The following is a 10,802-nucleotide window of genomic DNA, read 5'->3' as shown; positions in this document are numbered from 1 at the left end:
AACATCCCTCATCTTCTACTGGTTGCTGCATTGTCTCTATGGGATGCCTGACTGTAATGCAGCCATGTAGGGACCACGAATAGGGTGGCAATCAGAAGGACAGAAAGACCAGGGACCTCGGTGACCTTGGTGAGTAGCTGAACTAACCAATACTAAAGCTACTCTATCCCAGGACATGATGTCATGTAAGATAAAAGATTTCCCTTATTGTTAAAGTCAGTTGAGTCAGGGTTTTATGTTACTTGCAGTCAAAATGAACCTAAACTGATGCAAAAGCTGTGGAGATATAAAAGACATGTTCTGGGTTCTGCAAGGCAGGATTTGGGATGCAAAGGCCAGATCATACTATGCTACAAACTTCAGCTTCAAAATGAAACACAAGTGACTGTTAAACATATGAAAAACTCAACCTCACTTTTAAAGAGAAATGCACTTTAAAGCTACAATGAGATGTCATTTTTCATCTCCCTATTGACAAAGATCAAAAAGCTTGATAATATCCAATATTGCCAAGGGGAAACCAGCACACCCATTTGTTGCTGATTATAAACAGTATAAATCTATGGAAGGCAATTTGGCCATAACTGTCAAAACTAAAAATGCACTTGACCCAACAACTCTACTTCTAGGCATTCATCCTATAGACACACTTCCATGTGAGCAAAATAACATGCACAATGATACTAGTTACAGCATTGTTTGTAAATGCAAATTGGCTGAAAACTAGCCAGTTGACCAGCAGTAGGAAACCAATTAATAAATCACATTACATTCATATTGAATTATATGCAGCCATTAAAAAGAAGGAAACAATTGTGTATGTACTGACATGAAAATACATCAAATAAATATTGATAAGTGAGAAAAGCAATATGCAGGATAGAGTAATACAGAATGGTACATTACTATTTGTGTGTGTGTGTGTGTGTGTGTGTGTGTGTGTGTGTGTGTTGGATATTTGAAAATGCAAAAACCATGTCTGGAATGATAAACAAGAAACTGATAACATCAGTTGCCCTCAAGAGGGAAGTTAAGTGGCTAGAAGTCAGAGGAGGAAAGAAGACTACTTTCATTATATAGCTTTTTGTACCTTCTGAATTTTATGCCATGTGTATATATTAGCTTTTCAAAATGATTCATTAATAAAAGGAGGGGTCAATCTCAATGATAAAAAATACCTTAATTGAAGAATATCATAAGATATTAAACTAGAAAATTTTAAATTATTTTTATAAATGCAAAAGGGTATTTAATTTTCCATATTCATTCATGTTAAAATGTTAATAGAGGAATTCCCTGGTGGTCCAGTGGCTAGGACTGTGCACTTCCACCACACGGGGCACGGGTTCGATCCCTGGTCAGGGAACTAAGATCCTGCATGCCACGTGGTATGGCCAAAAAAAAAAAAAAAAATGTTACTAGAGATAGAATCGTCTTCTTCACATAAGAAAGAGTGCCTAATATTGGACATCATATTCAATGGTGATTTTGTAGAAGCTGTTGTCAGTTCTTAAAGATCACAACAAGATGTTACCCAAGAATCTGGAAATAAAGTTGATTTCAATATTAAATTGGTAAGATTTCCACCATCACAAACGTGACTGGTTATATACAGAGGTAAATCTAGAGGTTGTAAATTTGTGACTGAAAGGTTGAGAAGAGCCAGCATTCCAGCCCAGATGCTCCGGGAGTAATTTCAGGGGAGCACGGAAAAGAATGCAACAGTAGTGCAGAACACAGAACCTTACACATAAGTTGAAAAAAGATCCAGTACATACAAGGGAATTAGTCAGCCAAGCAAGCACACCAGTTCCCCCTAAACACAGCTAAGGGGAAGGAATCTCTTTACTAAGCAGACTCCCACATACACTTCCAGCCATAGAGGGCTGTGATCTGACTTAGCTGAGAAACACTTGAGATCAGCTCCTTCCTTGGTCTGATTTCATGCTTCCTAAGCACTGCCTGATAATCTGGCTGCCCCTGAGGCCAATCTAAGGAGACAAAATATGATCGTCAGGCTGACTTGAGCAAGCCTTCTGATCCACTCAAAAATTTCATTAAGACTTTAGCTGATAACAGAACAAAGATCTGTAACAAAACAATTCACAAAAGAATAAATATGTAAAAAAATATTCAATTTTACTAGTTATCAAAGAGAAGCAGATTAAAAGAAGCATGGTATTTCTTTCACTAAATTAAATTTAAACTTAACCACCCCCCCTCAAATTAAAATGCAAATTTCTAAATCAGGAGCTGGTGATATTGGCACCTGTATTCATGGTGGATAGTATCATAAATAGATGTACTCAATTAGGAAAATAATCAAGAGTCCTAAAAATGTTCATGTCCTTTGACCTAATACATCTCTTTTCAAGAATGGATCCAGAACAGAGCAGCAGAATCATGAAGCCATTGCCAAAGTCCAGGGTTCCATCCTGACATGGTCTCCCTGTACGGAGCCTTCCCAGGCCATATTCCTATGCCTGTGCTTTTCAGTACAGTAATCACTAGCCACATGTGGTTACTGAGCACTTGAAATGTTGCTAGTCCAAATTGCCAGTGCTATAAGTGTAAAATACACACCAAGTTTCAGACTTAGGGGGAAGAAAAAAAAGAGAGAAAAATAGATCACTAATAATTTTTATATTGATTATATATTGAAATGATAATGTTTGGATATTTGGCTTAAATAAAATATACTATTAAAATTAATTTCTTATCTTTACTTTCTTTTACTTTTTTAATATGGCTAAGAGAAAATGTTAAACTACCTATGTGGCTCACATGCTATTTCTTTTAGACAGCACTGTCCTAGTATTTCTGTAACGTAATGTGACCAGCATCTTAGGTAATCACCTCTATTTCTAATAAACATGGTTCTTTGTATCTAGTGCTGTGGCAAGGCTGACTTGTTTTCTAGAAAAAGGAAGAGGAAGGATAAATGGATGGCCCAGCAGAGGAAAGGGCCTCTGCCATAATTTTTGCCCCAATGTCCTTGCTCCCATGCCTGAAATTCTCCATTGAGCCACAATGTTGGGTTGGGTTGTTGAAATGGAAGGAAGCTACCTGGCAGTGACTGCTTTCCCAGACTTATATCTCTCTGTCTCCCACATCCCTCCACTTGGGTCCATCCATGATGTCACCAGAAAGATCTATAAAGATAAAAAGGTCATATCACGCCCCTGCTAAACATCCTCCAGCTACTTCCCTTGTGAGTTAGAATAAAATTTGCATGCCTGCCTTGGCCCCAAAACCAAAGGACCTGGCCTTGCTTCCCTCTCTGGCCTCTTCCTTCTCCTTTCTCTCCCTAGGCTCCAGCCACACCAGCCTCATTTCACTTTGTCAACCTGACTGACTCCTTTCCCTCTTTAAGTCTCCTGAATGTACCATTCCCAACCTCAGGAAGCCTCTCTAGTCCCTTTCTAGCACATCAGTGTATCTTATTTCCTTTATCATACTTAGAATTTCCTGAAATTATTCGTATTGTGTTTCCTTTGTTACCACCTGTCTTTCCTTCACAAGGTAATAAACTCCATGAGAAGAGGGATCCTGTCTATCCTGTTCACTGCAGCATCCCCCATCTTAGAACAGCATCTGGTGCATAGTAGGGGCTCCACAAATATTTGTTGAACAAGTCTATGAATGAATGCCAAATTACTCCACCTACCCCTTCCAAAATGTGCTTTGATTTCTCTTGTCTCAAAGGAAATCTTGCCTCAAAGTATCTTTGCTTTTGCTATGTCTTCCTACCTAAAGTCTTTATTCCTCATCTAAAATGATTTACTTTCCGCTTCAAGCAAAAACTACCCAACTCAAAAGCATTTGATGAGGGACTTCCCTGGTGGTCCAGTGGTAAAGAATCGCCTTCCAATGCAGGGGACGCGGGTTCAATCCCTGGTCGGGGAACTAAGATCCCACATGCCGTGGGGCAACTAAGCCCACGCGTCACAACTACTGAGCTTGCGTGCTGCAAACTACAGAGCCCACGCACCCTGGAGCCCGCACACCACAGCTAGAGAGAAGCCTGCGCCGCAACGAAAAAAAAAAGATCCCGCGTGCCTCAATGAAGATCCCACGTGCCACAACTAAGACCCGATGCAGCCAAAAAATAAATAAATAAAATAAATAAATATTTTTTAAAAAGCATTTGATGATAAGGAGGGTATTTTTGTTTTTTGTTTTTTTAATCTCACATAATAAGAAGTCCAGAAGTGGTGCAATTCCAAGGTTGGGTAACTCAGTGACTCAACGATGTCCTCAAAGAACCATGCTTTTTCCAACCTTTTTCCTCTGCCACCCTCAAAATGTGGCTGTTGACCTCATCTTCCCCCTTTATGTTTGCAAGATGACAACGGCAGCTTGAGTACCATGTCCTTACACGACAACATCTCAAATCCAGAGCATCTCAGACTCAGAAAATTTCCCAGAAGTCCCTTCTTCAGAGTTCCCTTTTATGTTCCATTGCCCAGAATTGTAGGGCACGCCCATTCCTAAACCAGCCCATTTCTAAACCAGTTACTGGCAAGAGCAAGGAATTTCCATGACTGGCTTAAAGAATCAAGATCTGCCTCTCTTGGGCTGGGTGAGTCCCTTGTCTCCTGTAGTAGAGGTACTAAAATTTAACAAAGGAGTGGGTTTGGGGTGGTGTGATGGAGTCTAGGAAGAAAAAATGGTCTCAGAATAAGCCACTGAGAATTTCTACAAGCCACAAAACCCTACTAGTTTTTTCAAGTGCAACTCAAATCTTAGGTCTTTCATTAATCCTACTCCGATTAGCTGAGCCAGAAGCAGTCACTCTCTCCTATGAATGTAAAACCTTCAGTTCAGGTCAAAAACTTTGGTATCATTCCTAATTTCTCTGTTTATAACCCCATACCTTAGCTATTTTGTCTACCTTCAAAATATATTCAGAATTAAACCTCATATCACCAACCTCAGTCCCATCACTTCGGCACAAGCCATCATCATTTCACCCCTGGATTAGGCCTCTACCCTCACACAGAATGATCCTTTCAATGTATAACTCAGATCATGTCACTGCTCTGCTCAAAACCCTCTAATGGCTTCAGAATAAAATCCAAAATTCTTCCCACGGCCTCCAGAACATTGGTGATCTACGCTTGTCCCTTCTCTAACCTTATATCTTGCCCATCCCCTCTCACTCACTGCCCTCCAGCCACACTGGCCTACTTGTCCTTCTTAGAACCCACCAAGCACACTCCTGCCTCAGGGCCTTTGCACCTGCTATTCAGCTTGCTTGGAAAATTCTTCCAGATATGCTGATGTCTTGCTCTCCCTCTTTCTTCAGGTTTTGACTCAAATGGCACCTTATCTGGGAGGCATTCCCTGACCTCCTATCTAAAAAAATTCACCTTACTCTGCTTCACTTTCCTTTGAAGCACTTGTTACAAGTTGATGTATTATATATTTATTTGTTAACACTCTGTCTTGTCTCATTAGAATCTAAGATCCACGAAGCCAGGGGTTTTATCTGTTTTTTCACTGGTTTAGCATGTAACATAGCATATAATAAGCACTCAATATATATTTATTGAATAATTGCATAATCCTTTAAGCTTTGTTATCTGTTTGATTCACCTGACATGGTCCGAAGCTATTACCTTTGCATGTGCACATGTCCTGTCTCTTCAAGCTTCTTAAGGGCCAGAGCTGAGTCTTAAAGCACAATGTCTGGTATAAAGAGGGCATTCCAAAGTTTACGCTGTTGACAGATTTGGAGAAAAAATATATTAGGATAATGAGAGTTATCATTTTTCTAACCTGGTCTTGGCAGGATGATGAGAAGATGAAGTACGGGATAGGACAGCACATTTAGGAGAGGGCTTGGGGTTTGCCCTTGGAACAGGGTCCAAATTAAGTCCTTGAGGAAGAGGAGAGAAGCATCTCTCTGAAACTGAAAGGAGAATACAGGAGCACATTTCCTACTCCACAGTGCCCCCTGGAACTGGTCTTTCCAAGTTTGTTCACATTCTAACAGTACAGGTATATGTTAGAGATATTGTGGGTTCAGTTCCAGACCACTGCAGTAAAGCAAGACACAAATGTTTTGGTTTCCCAGTACATATAAAAGTTATATTTACACCATACTGCAGTCTAATAAGTGTGCAATAGCATTACATCTAAAAAAACAACGTACATACTTTAATTAAAATACACTTTATTGCTAAAAAATACTAACCATCATCTGAACCTTCAGTGAGTTGTAATCGTTTTGCTGGTGAAGGATCTTGACTCAATGTTGATGGCCACTGACTGATCAGAGTGGTGGTCGCTGAAGCTTGGGGTGGCTGTGGCTATTTCCTAAAATAAGACAACGATGAAGTCTGCCACATAATTTGGCTCTTTCTTAAATGAGCAATTTCTCTGTAGCATGCAATGCTGCTTGGTAGCATTGAACCAACAGTAGAACTTCTTTCAAAATTAGTCAGTCTTCTCAAAACCTGCCTCTGCTTTATGAGCTAAGTTTATGTAATATTCTAAATCCTTTGTTGTCATTTCCACAATCTTCACAGCATCTTCACCAGGAGTAGATTCCATCTCAAGAAACCACTTTCTTTTCTCATCAATAAGAAGCAACTCCTCATCCGTTCAAGTTTTATCATGAGATTGCAGCAATTCAGTCACATCTTCAGGCTCCACTTCTAATTCTAGTTCTCCTGCTATTTCCACCACATCTGCAGGGACTTCCTCCACTGAAGTCTTGGACTGCTCAAAGGCATCCATGAGGGTTGGAATCAATTTCTTCCAAACTCCTGTTAATGTTGGTATTTTGACCTCTTCCCATGCATGATGAATCTTGTTAACGGCCTCTAGAAAGGTGAATCATTTACAGAAGGTTTTCAATTTACTTTGCCCAGATCCATCAGAGGAATCACTGTCTATGGCAGCTATAGCCTTATGAAATTTATTTCTTAAATAATAAGACTTGAAAATCAAAATGACTCCTTGATCCATGGGCTGCACAATGGATGTTGTGTTAGGAGGCATGAAAACAACGTTCATCTCATTGTACATCTCCATCAGAGCTCTTAGGTGACCAGGTATATTGTCAATAAGTGGTAATATTTTGAAAAGAATCTTTTCTCTAAGCAATAGATCTCAACAGTGGGCTTAAAATATCCAGTAAACCATGTTACAAACAGACATGCTGTCATCCAGGCTTTTTTGTTCTTACAGAGCACAGGCAGAGTAGATTTAGCGTAATTCTTAAGGGCCCTAAGATTTTTGGAATGTTAAATGAGCCCTGGCTTCAACTGAAAGTCCCCAGCTGCATTAGCCCCTCACAAGACAGTCAGCCTGTCCTTTGAAGCTTTGAAGCCAGGCATTGACTTCTCCTCTTCAGCTACGAAGTCCTAGGTGGCATCTTCTTCCAAGACAAGGCTGTCTTGTCTACATTGAAAATCTGTGTTTAGTGTAGCCACATTTATTAATGATCTTAGCTAGATCTCCTGGATAATTTGCTGCAGCTTCTACATCAGCACGCACTGCTTCACTTTGTACTTTTATGTTATGGTAACGGCTTCTTTACTTAAACCTCATGACCCAACCTCTGCTAGCTTCACACTTTTCTTCTGTAGCTTCCTTCTCTCAGCCTTACTAGAATTGAAGAGAGTTAGGGCCTTGCTCTGGATTAGGCTTTGGCTTAAGGGAATGACGTGGCTGGTTTGATCTTCTCTCCAGACCACTAAAACTTTCTCCATATCAGGAATAAGGCTGTTTTGCTTTCTTATCATTCATGTGTTTACTGGAGTAGCACTTTTCATTTCCTGCAAGAACTTTTCCTTTGCACTCACACGTCGGCTGACTGTTGGGCGCAAGAGGGCTAGCTTTCAGCCTATCTCGGCTTTCAACATGCCTTCCTCACTAAGCTTAATCATTTCCAGCTTTGATTTAAATTGAGAGACGTAGGACTCTTCCTTTCACCTGAACACTTAGATGCCATTGTAGGGTTATTGACTGGGCTAATTTCAATACTGTTGTGTCTCAGGGAATAGGGAAGCCCGAGGAGACGGAGAGAGATGGGGAAAGGCTGGTTGGTGGAGCAGTCACAACACACACAACATTTATTAAGTTCACCATCGTATATGGGCACAGTTCATAGCACCACAAAACAATTACAGTAGTAACATCAAAGATCACAGATCACCAAAACAACTATAATAATAATGAAAAGGTTGAAATATTGTGAGAATTACCATAATGTGACACAGAAACACGATGTGAGCAAGTGCTGTTGGGAAAATGGCACCGATAGACCTGCTGGATATGGGGTTGCCACAAACCTTCAATTTGTAAAAAAAAAAAAAAAAAGCAGTATCTTGGAAGTGAAATAAAGCAAAGTGCAGTAAAATAAGGTATGCAACTGAATAGGGCCTCACTCTCATGAATTGATGGCAAAGGTCTCCTTAAGAGAAGCTAAACAGAAGACAGCAAAGCCACAAGTGGTTTAAGGTCACATGGAGTCACTGCTCAAATTTAGGAAGGAAATTCAGACTTACTCCAGGTCCCACCCCAACCCCCCCCCGGTACTCCAACCTCCCAAGTACGCTGGGGAGGTCCCAAGAGGGGCGTTGGAGCCCCGGGAGAGCAGGTCCTGTTAGCCCAGCTCTCACTTCTGCCCACGGTTCTCACACTAATTCTAGCAGCAGGGCCATTTACCAGACTCCAGGGAACCAGGCCACTTTCAATTGTCAATAGCATTACACTTGCCAGAGGAGAAAGGGACAAAGGAGGAGACTGAAGACAGTGCTTTAAACAGAGGAAGAAAAAGATATCATTGGCTGTGCCCTAAGCCAAAAAAGCAAATGCCAGGAATAACTGTGAGAGTTGTGTGAAGCCAAGTCTGCGCAGACCAGACGGTCCCCGGGTGGAGGAGGAGGCAGGGGCTGAGGTGGTCTGAGGACGCAGAGCTAGCGCCCCAGGGGCAGGGCAGGAGGAGAGGGACATATCGTAAGCAACCTTAAAAGACTCGTTTTAGCATTCCGCAGGAAATGAGAAGCAGATGGGTTGGTGTGGAACTTGTTTACGTGTTACTGGTCTCCGCGAAGCTTCCAGGGCAGAGTTAGGATTGGAAAAAAGGGGTATTTTAGGCAAATATTGACATGGTCTCCATTCTGAGAAAGTGGGGCCTCTTTTAATTGGATCATCTTCCCCTTGAGATACAGGCATTTAGTTTGAAGGACCCTCATTGCCCCATACTAGGGCAGGCCTGGCTAGGGCAGTACTGACCTGCTTGCACCTTCTTAAGGGAACTGAGTTACATCTTCTCTCTTGCTTTTACGTCACACCCTACTGGACAGAGAAGCGGAAACAGAGACCTGGACATGCAGAGGATAATGAAATGGTTCACATCAAAGGTCCTGAGGTTTGCAGGAGGCTTATTAGAACACAGATTACTGGGTCCCACCACCTGAGTTTCTACTCAGTAGAGCTAGGGTGGGGCCCAATGGCCACACATTGGATCACCTGGAGATTAAAATATACTGATGGCTGGGCCCTATTCCCAAAGATTCTGATATTAACTGATCTAGGATATGACTTGAGTATTGTCTAAAGCTCTCTCTGTATTTCTAAGTTACAACCGAGGTCAAGATTCATAGATCTATTTCTCTTTGACCTGCCATCGTCATTACATCCGTGGCTTAATTTCAACTTACCTTCAAAATATGGCCTCCAGATGGTTAGGAAGACAGGAGACCATGGGATCCAAATTTGGCATAAACTGAGATTTGGGAAAAGAGGCTAAAAAAAAAAAAATCACTTTCTGAGACACAAACTATTAAAAATCTATGTAAATGCAGGCAATTACTCTTTTATGTAATCTGTTCAGGAAATAGAGCTCCTAAAAAATGTTTTGTAAGTAAGTTGCTGCCAAGAGGCAGCGAAAGTAATCATCTTTAATGCTTATCAATCACTTACTATGTGCCATGCAGTCTTCCTAGTGCTTTTATTTTAAACTCATTTAATTCCCACAGTAACTCAAAGGTAGGGGGTATCATCATCCCCAATTTAACAAATGAGGAAACTGAGGCCCTGGGAGGTGAAGTAATTTGTCCCAAATCACACAGTTAACAAGTGACACAGCCGGCTCTCAAACTTGGTGTGCGTCTGAATTACCTACAGAGACAGTTCAAAATACGACAACCAGGCCCCATCGCAGATCAATTGGATCAGGATCTCCTGCGCTGGGTCTTTATCAAAATTGTTTTTAACAAACTCCTGGAGAGTCAGTGGTTCACCAAGGTAAAGAGACCATTGTTAGGATTTTAAACGAAGGCTTTGAAATTAGATTACCCTAAGTTCAATTCTTTCTCCATCACTTATAACTGGAATCTTTGAACAAGTTACATATCCTCTCTTCGACCTTTCCTTTCTTCATCTGGAAGTGAGAATGATTATAGTTTGGGGGATTGTTCTGAGGATTACGTGGGTCTAAGGCACAGAGCGCAGTGACAGGTCCACTGCCAGTGCAGCAGAAGGGCATTCTGAGACATTAACTAGGTCTTCCTTGCACCCATCAACACTGCACACTTCACTGTTCTCTCCCGCTGTGCCATCCAAGGCATGCCCTGTGCTAGGGAAAAGTGATGCTGCTACAGCTGGAATGCCAAGAAAGTCAGTGCTTAGCTTTTGATATTCAAGTTAGAGTACTGAACACAAGACTTAGACTTGGGAGAAAGGACTTTCTGAGCTTTCAACAACTATTTGAGCCTAACCAGTAGACAAATAATACTGATCCAAAAAACCGTCCAAGATAACCAGCCCTCAGGCAGTCCAGTAGG

The sequence above is a fragment of the Balaenoptera musculus genome, chromosome 2 (assembly GCF_009873245.2).
Source record: "Balaenoptera musculus isolate JJ_BM4_2016_0621 chromosome 2, mBalMus1.pri.v3, whole genome shotgun sequence".
NCBI classification, from domain to species: domain Eukaryota; kingdom Metazoa; phylum Chordata; class Mammalia; order Artiodactyla; family Balaenopteridae; genus Balaenoptera; species Balaenoptera musculus.
Note: the sequence above shows the minus strand (reverse complement) of the source record.